The 17268-nt window shown below is 40.2% G+C and overlaps 1 long non-coding RNA gene across 1 annotated transcript in view; it reads right to left on the bottom strand.

Annotated features, from left to right (window-relative positions):
- LOC137312431 (uncharacterized) overlaps positions 1-17268 on the bottom strand; it is a 621748-nt gene that overhangs the window by 33152 nt on the left and 571328 nt on the right. The window lies entirely within an intron of this gene.

Here is a 17268-nt window from a genome sequence, read left to right as displayed (position 1 = left end):
ATAATACAAATTATCCGCTCTGGGCTCTTCCAGTCTCTCTGTGTTTCTCTCTCCTCCTAAACTGACTGACAGACAATAGTAACTGGTGTCCTATCCGTCCCATTCTCAACACCCAGAGACGGCTAGTTACAGAATAAATTCAACACTAACAGGCAGTCCAGTGTCAGGCCGTTCCAGGCTGTTTCTCCCCACCTTTCCTTATTGGACTGGAGACTGATAAATGCACCGTCAATCCGGCTCATACATAATAGAAGGGACAGTGACCGTCTCACCAACAGCACCAGAGGTCTGTTCACAAACACTGAATAAGTCTTTACCTTCCATCAGGGTGTCGATATTAAGCTCAGTAACAGTATTTCGCTTTCATTTACAGCGCTGGAGAGAGAGAAAGACAGACCGACAGATAAACAGACAGACAGAGACACACACACAGACAATGTATCAGTCTCACACTTCCTATCAGTATGTCCGTTTCACACTCAATAACAGTATCCCACATTCATATGCTGTGCAAAAGAGAGAGAGAGAAACTGACCTGGAATGTCCAGTTTTCACCCAGTAACAAATTGGAAAAATTCTCCATTCCAATTGCTATTCCAAGGTGGAGTGACAGAAGATGCAGTCTCATCTCTCACTAAAATTATTTCAGAGACAGACACATTATTAATCCCATTCTCAGGGACAGTGTCACACATTTAACCCTCTCTTGCATGTTTCACCCTTTGTAATCTTGCAGCTCAGGCCCATTCAGTATTTCCCTCAGTGACCGAGAGTTTCATTCCGATTGAAATAATCTGGGACTGTTGCTGTCAGATGTTAATCCCACACGGTCGCAGCAAATATACGGACTCCCACTTTCCTCCGCTGTTTCTCCAGGATTGGTTTGAGAAATCCTCCCTCCAGTTTCGGAGTCACGCGTTGCTTTATCAGTCAGGGAGCCAAGAATGAACAGAACCCATTGGCTCATTTCACAGCCGCCCATTTTATCAATGAAAGGCCTTTTACCATCAAAAGATACCGAGAGAAACAGCAGGGATGGAAACATCGAGTTTAATAGTGAGAGATTGTAAAGTCAGTCTGGATTCCAGCGTTAGGCACTGGTGGAATCCCATCTGTTTCCATTCTGGTGCCTGTTCCTGCACTGCCTGTGGACCCCATTCCCTCTGACCTTTCTGAGAGTGATAATATACATACTGTGTGTGAGAAGGAGTTGGCTGCACTGTTCCTTTGTCTCGGGGGGAGGAAACTTCACATTCATTCTGGATCCTTCTCGGATTTGCTCAGACTCTGAAAAATTCCAATTGGGGAAAGTTTCCATCGATTTTTGTATTGGGAATTAAAACAGATATCTGCGCATGCGTGACCCAGCCCCGCCCCCAACGCTGATTGTTGATGAGCAGAAGAGCGCATGCGCGCTCCCCTCCCCCAGCTCAGCCTGTGGGCGCCATTCCCTCAGTGAGCGGAAGAAGATGGTTTAAAACAGCCGGGAATGGAGAGATCACGGCCCCCGGGGGAAGGGAGCAAAGAGCAGCCTCGTTACAGCAGCTCATCGCTTCGGGACCGTGTCCGCAGATGGGCTCAGAGATCGGCATTGAGTCCAGGGTAAGGGCAGGGGAGTCTGTTTGTAAGAGGCGGAGTGGATCAGGATCTGGTCCCGGAACATGGAGTGAGCGGGGGAAGGGAGAGGTCATTCTCGGGCTGTGTGTGTACAGGGTGTGTCCAGGGGAAGAGAGAGAGAATGGGAAGAACCTGCTATTTAAAATCATTGCTGTTTTCTCTCCCCAAACCAGTAGTGAATGTTCCTGGTTTAGTTCCAGTCTCACCCTGTTTATTGTTATTGGACAGTGAAGAGTGGAAACAGAGCCGGACAGTAAGGATGTGGGGAGTTATACAAAGAGCATCTATTGAAAGCACCAGGTGAGAAGTGTGAAGGACACATTTCAAACAGCGGCTCTTTGCTTTCTGTTGAACGGTTAGTCCCATGGGAGAGGGGATTAGAAACCCGACCTGTACAAAGGGCCCTGCCCCATAGGGTAGTCCCATTCATGGATCAGTGCAGGGGTTGCATTTTGTCTGGATGTCACTAAATTGTTCTAAAACAGCCTAACACACCTGGTATGCTGAAGCTGAGTGCTGCAGTACTGCAGTCGAGTCAGACACTGACACTGTATCACTGGTTTTCATTTGTCGAAGCACAAAATAATTATTAACAGAGCTATTAAACTGATCACTTTTGTATTTTCTACCTCACCTGTTATTGAGTAACAAGAGATAATTTTCTTTCTACAGGCAAATCCGAGAATGATCCAGAATGAATGTGAAGTTTCCTCCCCCCGAGACAAAGGAACAGTGCAGCCAACTCCTTCTCTCACACAGTAGGTATATTATCACTCTCAGAGCACAGAGACACAGACAGGTCATCAGTTCCACAGTCTCAGACAGCAGAAGTAGTCAGTTCCACACTGATCTCAAGTTCCAGAGACACATTTTCAATCCAACAGTCAAACAGAGCAGGTGAGGCAGACGCTGTTCCATTGCACCCGAACTCAGTCCCGCTGACAGGAAGATACAAAAATCCCAGTCCAAGATCACACTATCAGATTGTCAATTTCCAAGAAGTGCAGCATTCGCCATGAATTAAAAACCAGATACCCCGAGATTCCAATTGAATACTAGCCCAGAACCCTCACACCCACACGGGAGTTTAATACATGCAGTATCCATTCGAATAGTGTACCATTCGAATACAAATTGCAAGTCCAAAAATCATGTACAATATCAGATTGAGAAATGCTGTGACAGTGTAACCTGAGAAACAAATTAGATACCAGTTTATAATATACTCATAGCATGAGATTTAAAGATACAGTATCAATTCCTTTACTGCAGGCTGATCGACACATTATATACCAATTCAAAAATGTCACCATATCAGTTTGAAAGAAATATTATCATTCACAATAGTGCTCACAGAGATACTGATATGATACTCGTCCAAAAAACACAAATCTTCTGATTAAAACCTCCAGCATCAAATCCTAAAGTGTATCCATGTTTACCAATTAAATACTGGGAAAAAACTGTTTAAACATTAAGATCGTAAAGCTAGAGTATTGAACACCATAATGTAATCTGAGAGAATAATTATATACAGATACAGAATGAATCTCACACTCAGATACAGTACAGAGACACACAAACACAGAATGAATCCCACACTCACAGACAGTACTAGAGTTTGCCAGACACAGATTGAATCCAACACTCAAGTATGGTGCTAGAGATGTCAGATACAGAATGTATCACACACTGACATACAGTACCAAGGACTGTCAGATAGCAAAACCATCCCACACTCTCATAAAGCACTTGAGACTGAGAGATACAAAATAAATCCCAAACTCAAACACAGTACCTGAGATTGGCAGATACAGAATGAAGACCACACTCACGTACAGTACCACAGTCTGACAGAGTACAGAATGAATCTCACACTCACACACAGTACTCGAGACTGACAGATACAGACTGAATCCCACACTCACACACAGTACCTGAGATTGGCAGATACAGAATGAATCTCACACACAGTACCTGAGTTTGGCAGATACAGAATGAATCTCACACTCATACACAATACCAGAGACTGACAGATACAGAATGAATCCCACACTCGCACACAGTACCTGAGATTGGCAGATGCAGAATGAATCTCACACACAGCACCAGAGACTGACAGATACAGAATGAATCCCACACTCACACACAGTGCCAGAGACTGAGAGATACAGAATGAATGCCACACTCACATGCAGTACCTGAGATTGGCAGATACAGAATTAATCTCACACTCACACACAGTACCAGAGACTGACAGATACAGTATGAATCTCACACCAACATACATTATGAGAAACTGGATATATGGAAATAATTCAACACCCACACACAGTACTAGAGAATGGAAATGCAGAATGAATCCCACAGTCAAATAGAGTACCAGAGAGTGACAGTTACAGCATGAATCCCACACTCACAGTCAGTACCAGAGACTGAGAGATACAAAATGAATCTCAGAGTCACCTACATTAGTGCAGGCTGAGTTACACATTACGTACCAGAGCTAAAATCTCACAGTCGCAGATCGAAAGATACCTCATCAATTCCATCAATGCTGTCTTAGTTACACATTACATACCAGTCCAAAAATCTCATAGTGTCAGATTTAAAGGTGCAGTATCAATTCTATTAGCGCAGACTGAGCTACATATTAGATATATTGGTAAATACTCATGGAGTATTATACTGAAATAAACAGTATCAATACCATTGGTACAGAATGAACTACACATTACATACGAGTCCAAAAACCTCATAAATGATCAGACTGGAAAATAGAGTTTCAATTCTATTAGCAGTGCCTGATCTGTACATTACATACCAGACTGGAAATCCCATAAAATATTAGACTAAAAGATGTAGTATCGATTTCATGAGTGCAGACTGAGCCACACATTATATAGCAGTCCAAGAATCTCATACCTTATCAGACTCAAAGATACAATATCAATTGCATTAGCACAGACAGAGCTACATGTTACACACCAGTCCAAAAATCTCATACAGTTTAGACTGAGATACAGAATTAATCCCATTATTGCAGAATAAACTAAACATTACATAAGGGTCCAATAATTTCACCGGGAACAGATTGAAAGGTACATTATCATTCACAATAAAGTTCATAGATTAAGATGTAATACTACTCCAAAACTCACACACATTGTTTGATTAAAGAAAATTGAAAAGTGCATCCATATTAACAAATTAAATACTCGATGAATAACTGTATATAATTTAAAGTATTAAATCTACAGTTTCAAAAACGATACTGTAAACTGAAATAAGAACACCGAATGAATCCAGACTTGCACATTGTCTCAGAGACTGAATTACAGAATGAATCCCACACTGAGATAAAGTAGCAGAGAATGGCAGATACAGAATGAATCCCACACACACAGATAGCACCAGAGACTGACAGATACAGAATGAATCCATCACTTATATGTAATACCCCTGAGACTGAGAGATGCAGAATATACCCCATGCTCACACTCAGTACCAGAGACTGACAGATATAGAATGAATCCTACACTCACATACAGTATCCGGAACAGAATGAATCTCACTCGCGCACAGTACCAGGGACTGACAGATACAGAATGAATCTCTCACTCAAAAAGTACCAGAGACTGACGGATACAGAATGAATGTCACAGTCACATTACTGCAGACTGAGTTACACTTTACAGACCAGTCCAAAGATCTCATAGTATCAGATTGAAAGATAAAGTATAAATTCCATTAGTGCAGACTGAGCTACATATTAGATATATTGGTAAATACTCAGTATTATACAGATATAAATATTATCAATACCATTGGTGCAGACTGAGCTACACATTACATACGAGTCCAAAAATCACATAAATGATCAGACTGAAAGATATAGTTTAAATTCTTTTAGCACCGCCTGAGCTAAACATTATATAACAGTCCAACAATCTCATACAATGTTAGACTGAAAGGTACAGTATCGATTTCATTAGTGCAGACTGAGCCACACATTATATAGCAATCCAAGAATCTCATAACTTATCAGACTCAAAGACATAATATCAATTCCATTAGCACAGACTGAACTACATGTTACTCACCAGTCCAAAAACTTCATACAGTATAAGACTGATAGATACAGTATCAATTCCTTTAGTGCAGACTGAGCTACATATTAGATATATTGGTAAATACTCAGTATTATACAGATATAAATATTATCAATACCATTGGTGCAGACTGAGCTACACATTACATACGAGTCCAAAAATCACATAAATGATCAGACTGAAAGATATAGTTTAAATTCTTTTAGCACCGCCTGAGCTAAACATTATATAACAGTCCAACAATCTCATACAATGTTAGACTGAAAGGTACAGTATCGATTTCATTAGTGCAGACTGAGCCACACATTATATAGCAATCCAAGAATCTCATAACTTATCAGACTCAAAGACATAATATCAATTCCATTAGCACAGACTGAACTACATGTTACTCACCAGTCCAAAAACTTCATACAGTATAAGACTGATAGATACAGTATCAATTCCTTTAGTGCAGGATGAGCTACATATTACATATCGTGTCCAAAAATCACATGTCGTGTTAGACTCAGATACAGAATTAATCCCATTATTGCAGACTGAGCTACTCATTACATACCAGTCCAATAATTTCACCGGGAACAGATTGAAACGTACATTATCATTCACAATACAGTTCAGAGATTAAGATATAATACTGCTCCAAAACTCTCACACATTGTTTGAATAAAGAAAATCGAAAAATGTATCCATATTAACAACGTAAATAATCGACGAAGAACTATATATAATTTAAAGCATTAAAGATACAGTTTCAAATACGATACTGTAAACTGAAATAAGAATACAGAATGAATCCAGACTTGCACATTGTCTCAGAGACAGAATTACAGAATGAATCCCACACTGAGATAAAGTAGCAGAGAATGGCAGATACAGAATGAATCCCACACACACAGATAGCACCAGAGACTGACAGATACAGAATGAATGCATCACTTATATGTAATACCCCTGAGACTGAGAGATGCAGAATATACCCCATGCTCACACTCAGTACCAGAGACTGACAGATATAGAATGAATCCTACACTCACATACAGTATCCGGAACAGAATGAATCTCACTCGCGCACAGTACCAGGGACCGACAGATACAGAATGAATCTCTCACTCAAAAAGTACCAGAGACTGACGGATACAGAATGAATGTCACAGTCACATTACTGCAGACTGAGTTACACTTTACAGACCAGTCCAAAGATCTCATAGTATCAGATTGAAAGATAAAGTATAAATTCCATTAGTGCAGACTGAGCTACATATTAGATATATTGGTAAATACTCAGTATTATACAGATATAAATATTATCAATACCATTGGTGCAGACTGAGCTACACATTACATACGAGTCCAAAAATCACATAAATGATCAGACTGAAAGATATAGTTTAAATTCTTTTAGCACCGCCTGAGCTAAACATTATATAACAGTCCAACAATCTCATACAATGTTAGACTGAAAGGTACAGTATCGATTTCATTAGTGCAGACTGAGCCACACATTATATAGCAATCCAAGAATCTCATACCTTATCAGACTCAAAGACATAATATCAATTCCATTAGCACAGACTGAACTACATGTTACTCACCAGTCCAAAAACTTCATACAGTATAAGACTGATAGATACAGTATCAATTCCTTTAGTGCAGGATGAGCTACATATTACATATCGTGTCCAAAAATCACATGTCGTGTTAGACTCAGATACAGAATTAATCCCATTATTGCAGACTGAGCTACTCATTACATACCAGTCCAATAATTTCACCGGGAACAGATTGAAACGTACATTATCATTCACAATACAGTTCAGAGATTAAGATATAATACTGCTCCAAAACTCTCACACATTGTTTGAATAAAGAAAATCGAAAAATGTATCCATATTAACAACGTAAATAATCGACGAAGAACTATATATAATTTAAAGCATTAAAGATACAGTTTCAAATACGATACTGTAAACTGAAATAAGAATACAGAATGAATCCAGACTTGCACATTGTCTCAGAGACTGAATTACAGAATGAATCCCACACTGAGATAAAGTAGCAGAGAATGGCAGATACAGAATGAATCCCACACACACAGATAGCACCAGAGACTGACAGATACAGAATGAATCCATCACTTATATGTAATACCCCTGAGACTGAGAGATGCAGAATATACCCCATGCTCACACTCAGTACCAGAGACTGACAGATATAGAATGAATCCTACACTCACATACAGTATCCGGAACAGAATGAATCTCACTCGCGCACAGTACCAGGGACCGACAGATACAGAATGAATCTCTCACTCAAAAAGTACCAGAGACTGACGGATACAGAATGAATGTCACAGTCACATTACTGCAGACTGAGTTACACTTTACAGACCAGTCCAAAGATCTCATAGTATCAGATTGAAAGATAAAGTATAAATTCCATTAGTGCAGACTGAGCTACATATTAGATATATTGGTAAATACTCAGTATTATACAGATATAAATATTATCAATACCATTGGTGCAGACTGAGCTACACATTACATACGAGTCCAAAAATCACATAAATGATCAGACTGAAAGATATAGTTTAAATTCTTTTAGCACCGCCTGAGCTAAACATTATATAACAGTCCAACAATCTCATACAATGTTAGACTGAAAGGTACAGTATCGATTTCATTAGTGCAGTCTGAGCCACACATTATATAGCAATCCAAGAATCTCATACCTTATCAGACTCAAAGATATAATATCAATTCCATTAGCACAGACTGAACTACATGTTACTCACCAGTCCAAAAACTTCATACAGTATAAGACTGATAGATACAGTATCAATTCCTTTAGTGCAGGATGAGCTACATATTACATATCGTGTCCAAAAATCACATGTCGTGTTAGACTCAGATACAGAATTAATCCCATTATTGCAGACTGAGCTACTCATTACATACCAGTCCAATAATTTCACCGGGAACAGATTGAAACGTACATTATCATTCACAATACAGTTCAGAGATTAAGATATAATACTGCTCCAAAACTCTCACACATTGTTTGAATAAAGAAAATCGAAAAATGTATCCATATTAACAACGTAAATAATCGACGAAGAACTATATATAATTTAAAGCATTAAAGATACAGTTTCAAATACGATACTGTAAACTGAAATAAGAATACAGAATGAATCCAGACTTGCACATTGTCTCAGAGACTGAATGACAGAATGAATCCCACACTGAGATAAAGTAGCAGAGAATGGCAGATACAGAATGAATCCCACACTCACATACAGCACCAGAAAATGACAGATACAGAAATAATCCCACACTCATATAAAGTACCAGAGACTGACAGATACAGAATGAATCCATCACTTATATATAGTACCTGAGACTGAAAGATGCAGAACATACCCCATGCTCACACTCAGTACCAGAGATTGACAGATACTGAATGAATCCCAAACTCACGCACAGTACCAGAGACTGACAATGACAGAATCAACCCCACTCTCATGTACAGTGCTAGAGACTGACATCTACTGGCCGTAAGCGAGTACTGTAATGAGGGAACAAATTCACATTATCTGTCGTGGTCACAGAAACAGGATAATGTGCAATGTGATGGAAGTTTCGGTCTGCAACTTTTACTCTCGTATTTTTGCACTTTTTGACGGTGAAAAATGAAGACAATTGATTCATAATAAAGTTTTTGTTTCACTCATTCGATAGTTGTGAATTTACCCCATTGTATTTCGCTTTACATTGCGAAGTATTTCTCGCTGATATCTCAGGATGATTTACATTGCTCCTCTACCCCATTTAGACTCTTATTTTCCATGCATTATGTGGCCTCCTTATTCCCCCGAGCGAAATGCACCACCTCACACTTTTCTATATTGAAATTCAATGGCCATTTGCACGGCCGTTCTGCAAGTTTATTTTGTCCCAGTCTTCCTCAATATTGACTACACGCCCTAAATCGATTACAAGAATTTAACACAGCATTACAAGTAGTTTTTGGTCCAAAAAAAATGTACTTGCAGCTCGTCTCCATTTTTTCTAAATCCCACTCGTGCAATATCATGTGAAGAATGAGTTTATCTTCTGTCCCTCTCTCATCTGCAAACTTCAATGTCCCGGGGTTTGGGGACATCTACTGGCCGAAAGCAGAACTGCAACAGTTCGGAACAAATTGCTGAAACCGGACAATGTGCAGTGTGAGCGTGTTTGTGATTGGTGGCAGGTACTAAATCTGATTTTTTAAACCTGCCCATTAACCTTTAGTGTTTGTTATTGAACAGTAAACAGAGCCGGACAGTAAGGATATGGGGAGTTATACAAAGAGCATCTATTGCAGGCATCAGGTGAGAAGTGTGAAGGTCACATTTTAAACAGCGGCTGTTTTGTTTCGGTTGAACGGTTAGTCCCATGAGAAAGGGGAGTAGAAATCTGATATGTACAAAGGTCCCTGCCCAATCGGGTAGACCCATTCATGGATCAGTGCAGGGGTTGGGTTGTGTCTGGATGTCACTAAATTGTAAAATTGCCCAACACACCTGGTGTGCAGAAGCTGAGTGCTGCAGTACTGCAGTGGAATCAGACACTGACACTGTTTGTATCGCTGTTTTTCATTTGTGGATATTACAATGATTATTAACAGAGAGATTAAATTGATCACTTTTGTTTTTTTCTACCCCACCTGTTCTTGAGTTACAAGAGACAGTTTTTTTTCCATCAGTCAATTCGTTGAAGGACCCAGAATCAGTGTGATGTTTACTCCACCCGAGGCACAAGGAGCAATCAGTGCAGCCAGCTCCTTCTCACACACAGTATGTACATTAACACTCAGAGCACAGAGACACAGACAGATCATCAGTTCCACATTCTCAGATAGCAGAAATGGTCAATACCACACTGATCCCAATCCAACAGTCAAACAGAGCAGGAGAGACAGACGGAATTTCTATTTCACAATGACTCAGTACCGCTGACTGGCAAATAAATAATTCCCAGTCCAAAATCACACCCAGTTTCAGATTGAAAGGCACTGTTTCAATTCTCACATTATTTCAGCCTTAGCTACAAATTAAATACCAGATAGAACTGACACATGGTACTGATTGATAGATACAGAGTGAATAACAATAGTGTACTCCAAGATTAAAATTAAATACCAGCCCTCAATTCACACACATTTTGAGTTTAAAGGTGCAGTATTCATGCCAATAGTGCACCCTGAGATACAAATTAGATACCAATTCAGATGTTAGCCATATTTGACTCACATGTATGTTCAAAAACCTCATGGTGTCAGAATGAAATGTACAGTTTTAATTCCTTTACTGCAGATTGAGGTACAGGTTAGATACCAGTCCAAAATTCTCATACAGTATAAAACTGAAAGATATAGTATTGATTTGATTAGTACAGACTGACGTACACGTTACATACCAGCACAAAAATCTCTCACAGTATGAGACTGTAAGATGCAGTATCATCCCATTAGTGCAGATTGAGCTACACATTATATACCAGTCCAAAAATCACATTCAGGGTCAAACTGAAAGGCACAGTATGAATTCCATTAAAGCAGACTGAGCTACACATTATATACCAGTTCAAAAAACAGATTCAGGGTCATGCCGAATGATGCAGTATCAATCCCATTAGTGCAGAATGAGTTACACATTACACACCAGTCTAAATATATTCCGCAGCATCAGACTGAAAGATACAGTATCAATTCCATTAGTGCAGACTGAGCTACACATTATATACAGTCCAAAATTCGCATGCAGTGTCGTACTGAAATATACAGTATGAATCCTATTAGTGTGGACTGAGCCACACATTACAAACCAGTCCAAAAATCTCTCTCAGTGTCTGACTGAAAGCTAGAGTGTCAATTCCATTCGTACAGACTGAACTACACATTACATATCAGTCCAAAAATCACTTCAAGATCATGCTGAAATGTACAGCATCAATTCCATTAGTGTTGACTGAACCACACATTGCATACCAGAACAAAAAAAAATCACAGTTTCAGATTGACAGAAAACGTATCAATTCCATCAATGCTGAATGAGCAACAAATTACATACAACCCATAAATCTCATACAGTGTCAGACTGAAAGATACTTTATCAATTGCATTAGTGCAGGCTGAGCTACACATTATATATAGTCCAAAATTTGCATAGTGTATCCTACTGAAAGATACAGTAACAATTCCTTTACTGCAAACTGAGCTACACATTACCTACCAGTCCAAAAATCACATTCTTGGCGATGCTGAAAGATACAGTATCAATCCCATTAGTGCAGACTGAGCTACACCTTACACACCAGTCTAAATATATTACACAGTAGCAGACTAAAAGGTACAGCATCAATTCCATTAGTGCAGACTAAGCTACACATTACATACCGGTCCAAAAACCTCACACGGTATCGGACTGAAAGATACAGTATCATTCTTATTATAGCTGATTGAGCCCCAGTATCAATTTGATTTGTACAGACTGAGCTACACATTCCATACCAGTTCAAAAACCTCATACTTCATCTTTAAGTCTGTTACTGTATCAATTCCATTATAGCTGACTGAGCTACACCTTACAGACTAATCTAAATATATTACACAGAATCAGACTGAAAGATACAGTATCAATTCCATTAGCGCAGACTGAGCTGCACAAGAAATACCAGTCCAATAATTTCACAGTAAAAGATGAAATGTAAATTATCATTTACAATAGTCTTCAGAGATTAAAGTGTAATCCTACACCAAAACTCACACACGTTGTTTGATTAAAACAAAATCCAAAAGTTTATCCATAATTACAAATTAATGCTAGACAAAAGATTGTGCATACATTAATGCATTAAACATACAGTTTCAAGCAATATACTGTAACATGAAATAAGAATACAGAACGAATCCAGACTTGCACTTTGTCCCAGAGACGGAGTTACACAATGAATCCCACACTCACACGCAGTACCAGAGACTGACAAGAATAGAATGAATCCTACATTCACATAAAGCACCAGAGACTGACAGATAAAGAATAAATCCCACACACACAAATACACACACACAGTACCGGAGACTGACAGACACAGAATGAATCTCACACTCAATACAGTCCCAGAAACTGACAGAGAATTAATCCCAAACTCACATACATTCTGATATCGACTGGCTGTAAGGGAGAACTGTAACAGAGTGGAACAAATTCACATTATCTGTCGTTGATACAGATTCAGGACAATGTGCAACGGGAGGAAATAGTTTCTCTCTGTAACTTCTGCTCTCGTAATTTTTCATATTTTGTCAGTGAAAATGAAGACAATTGATTCATAATAATGTTCTTGCTTTGCTCATTCGAAAGTTGCCCCATTATGTTTCACTCTACATTGCGCAATATTTCTGTCTGATTTCTCAGGACACGATTTATATTAATTCAAATAAACCGAACTGAAACACAAATAAAAACTGAGCGCAAATCTGGAAGTTCCAATGACCGTCAAAAGTGAAAGGGATAAAACATAGAAAAAATTAAAACCGAAAATGCTGGAAAGACTCAGCAGGTCCGGCAGCATCTGTGGAGAAGGGAAGCTCGGGTTTACGGTTCAGGTCAATGACCCTTCTATAGATCAGAAAGGTTAATCCGACATAATTTAAATAAGGAACTGGAATCTGCAGAGGGAAAAACTTCAGAAAATCAATTAATTTCACTGAATCCGGGCAATTGTGTCCTGTATCCACTGTACAGATTAGGAGAAATAATAATACAAAGGAACAAAGTTAAATTCAACGTTATGGGGGAAATAAATGAATTTTTAAAATATTTTTTGAATATAAATTAGACCCGTTTGTGTTTTGGAAACACTATCCCTCTGAACATCATCAAATTTGATTCCAGTCTTGATGTTTCTGAATTCAGCGTGCTGGGATTCAAACCTGTTGGAATTAACTGTTTGGAAGGCAGCTCTACTCACCATCATAGCGCCTTATTTCACGAGGAGAGAGAAGTAGAGTGTTTCTGTGGAGTTTCACACTGAATTGCGCCCTTTGGGTTTTTGGTACTTTAATCACAGACAATAAATAGTTCCCAAACATCAGCCCCTGATCAGACACAACAAGCTGGTGGAATTTCTCATTCATAGATATTAAATAAAAGGATGACAAAAGCAAATAGGAAGAGGTTAGGAAGAAGTCACAAAAACAATTACGGAAGAAAACAGGAATCACGAAATCAAATTATCAAGGAATATGAAAAGAAATAATAAATTATTCGACAGACACAAAAATAACAAAATGAAAATCAGAATAGTTTGAGTGCCACTAAGGGATGCACAAGATAAACTCACAGGTAACGTCAGCGAAATGGCAGAAATATTGAATTATTACTTTGCTCAGTATTTACCCGGGAGATTAACAGGGTGAACATGATATTAAAGGAAGAGGTCAATAAAGATATCAAGACATTTAAGTTAGAAAGGGTGGTTAAACTGGTCCTGATGGATTGTATCCGTGCATATTAAATGAAGCAAGGGAAGAGATAGCAGAGGCACTGTTACATATATCGACAAAATCATCACAAAGTGCAATAGTGCCAAAGGACTGGATGACAGCTAATGGGATTGTTATATTTTAAAACAGGAGATAGAACAAGTGCAGGGAACTATAGACCAGTTAACGAAAGGTCGGTGGTGGGGATGATCATGGAATCCTTTACTCAATGATGCAGTAGATAAACATCTAGAAACCGAAAATATAATAAAGAATAGTCAGCACGGATTTCAGAAAGGGAAGGTTTAATAGTTTGACAGAAGGTTTGACAGTTTAAATTACAGTTCAACAGAACTTATCTCCTTTTCAATTCTGTTCCTTTAGAAATAAACCTCTGTGTTTGTTTTCTATGACATTATCAACCTGAGTTCCAACTTTAATGATTTGTCAATCTGTACCCCTAAATCCCTTTGCTCTTCGACCCCATTTAGACTCTTATTTTCCAAGCAGTGTGTGGCCTCCTTATTCCCCCGAGCAAAATGCACCACGTCACAACTTTCTATCTGGAAATTCAATGGCCATTTTCAACGCCTTTCAGCAAGTTTATTAAAGTCTTCTTGAATTTTGTTGGATTCTTCCTCAGTATAGGCTATACCCACTAAATAATTACAAGCATTTCACACGACATTACAACAAATGTTTGCTCCAACAAAATGTTCTCCATTCCCAGTTTCTCTGAATCCCACTCGTGCAATATAATGTGAAGAATGAGTTTATCTTCTGTCCCTCTCTCATCTGCAAACTTCAATGTCAGGGGTTTGGGGACATCTACTGGCCGGAAGCAGAACTGCAACAGTTCGGAACAAATTGCTGAAACCGGACAATGTGCAGTGTGAGCGTGTTTGTGATTGGTGGCAGATACTGAATCTGATTGGATATCTGAAGAAACCTATCAGAGAGTGAAAGGAAAAGGTGACGTTTGTCACTCCCAATGACCCAATCACAATCATTGCCTTCCACCATCCCTCATTACCATAGTAAACAATTTTACAACACCAAGTTATAGTCCAGCAATTTTATTTTAAATTCACAAGCTTCCTCAGGTAAATGTTTCAGGACCTCCTTGAAGCCTACGCATTTATACATATAGAACAATACATGGTGTTTACAGACTGCCCCTGCAACTGCCCGTTGCCAAGGCAATCACCGTGTTCAGACAGAGAGGTGTCACCTGCAGAACCCCCGAATACACATTCAACAAAAAAACAAACAGGGAAAAAAAAACAGAGAAAAAAAACAGAGAGAGGCAGAAACATCCGGAAGGCAGACAGAGCCAGCAAATGACCCATTATATTAAAAACAGATAACATTTGTTCGCTGGTGGGGTAACGTGTAGCGTGACATGAACCCAAGATCCCGGTTGAGGCCGTCCTCATGGGTGCGGAACTTGGCTATCAATTTCTGCTCGACGATTTTGCGTTGTCGTGTGTCTCGAAGGCCGCCTTGGAGTACGCTTACCCGAAGGTCGGTGGATGAATGTCCATGACTGCTGAAGTGTTCCCCGACTGGGAGGGAACCCTCCTGTTTGGCGATTGTTGCGCGGTGTCCGTTCATCCGTTGTCGCAGCGTCTGCATGGTCTCGCCAATGCACCATGCTCTGGGGCATCCTTTCCTGCAACGTATGAGGTAGACAACGTTGGCCGAGTCACAGGAGTATGAACCATGCACCTGGTGGGTGGTGTCCTCTCGTGTGATGGTGGTATCTGTGTCGATGATCTGGCATGTCTTGCAGAGGTTACCGTGGCAGGGTTGTGTGGCGTCGTGGACGCTGTTCTCTTGAAAGCTAGGTAATTTGCTGCGAACGATGGTCTGTTTGAGGTTGGGTGGCTGTTTAAAGGCGAGTAGTGGAGGTGTGGGGATGGCCATAGCGAGGTGTTTGTCCTCATTGATGACATGTTGAAGGCTGCGGAGAACATGGCGTAGTTTCTCCGCTCCGGGGAAGTACTGGACGACAAAGGGTACTCTGTTGGTTGCGTCCCGTGTTAGTCTCCTGAGGAGGTCTATGCGATGTTTTGCTGTGGCCCATCGGAACTGTCGATCGATGAGTCGAGCGTCATATCCCGTTCTTACTAGGGCGTCTTTCAGCGTCTGTAGGTGTCCATCGCGTTCCTCCTCGTCTGAGCAGACCCTGTGTATTCGCAGGGCCTGTCCATAGGGGATGGCCTCTTTGACGTGGTTAGGGTGGAAGCTGGAAAAGTGGAGCATCGTGAGGTTGTCCGTGTGCTTGCGGTAGAGTGAGGTGCTGAGGTGCCCGTCTTTGATGGAGATTCGTGTGTCCAAGAAAGAAACTGATTCTGAGGAGTAGTCCATGGTGAGCTTGATGGTGGGATGGAACTTGTTGATGTTATCGTGTAGTCTCTTTAGTGATTCCTTGCCGTGGGTCCATAGAAAGAAAATGTCGTCGATGTATCTGGTGTATAGTGTTGGTTGGAGGTCTTGTGCAGTGAAGAAGTCCTGCTCGAACTTGTGCATGAAAATGTTGGCGTATTGGGGTGCGAATTTGGTCCCCATGGCTGTTCCATGTGTTTGGGTAAAGAACTGGTTATCGAAGGTGAAGACATTGTGATCCAGGATGAAGCGGATGAGTTGTAGGATGGCTTCCGGAGATTGGCTGTTGTTGGTGTTGAGTATTGATGCTGTCGCAGCGATGCCGTCATCGTGGGGGATACTGGTGTATAGTGCCGAGACGTCCATCGTGGTGAGAAGTGTTCCTGGTTCAACTGGTCCGTGGGTACTGAGTTTTTGTAGGAAGTCTGTAGTGTCGCGACAGAAGCTGGGGGTTCCCTGTACGATGGGTTTCAGGATGCCCTCGATGTGTCCAGAGAGGTTCTCACACAGGGTTCCGTTGCCTGATACGATTGGACGTCCGGGTGTGTTGGCTTTGTGTATCTTTGGGAGGCAGTAGAAGTCTCCCACGCGGGGATTACGTGGGATGAGAATGCGTAGG

This window comes from Heptranchias perlo, unplaced genomic scaffold (assembly GCF_035084215.1).
Source record: "Heptranchias perlo isolate sHepPer1 unplaced genomic scaffold, sHepPer1.hap1 HAP1_SCAFFOLD_43, whole genome shotgun sequence".
Classification (NCBI taxonomy): Eukaryota; Metazoa; Chordata; class Chondrichthyes; order Hexanchiformes; family Hexanchidae; genus Heptranchias; species Heptranchias perlo.
Note: the sequence above shows the minus strand (reverse complement) of the source record. Positions and strands in the feature narration are given on the sequence as shown.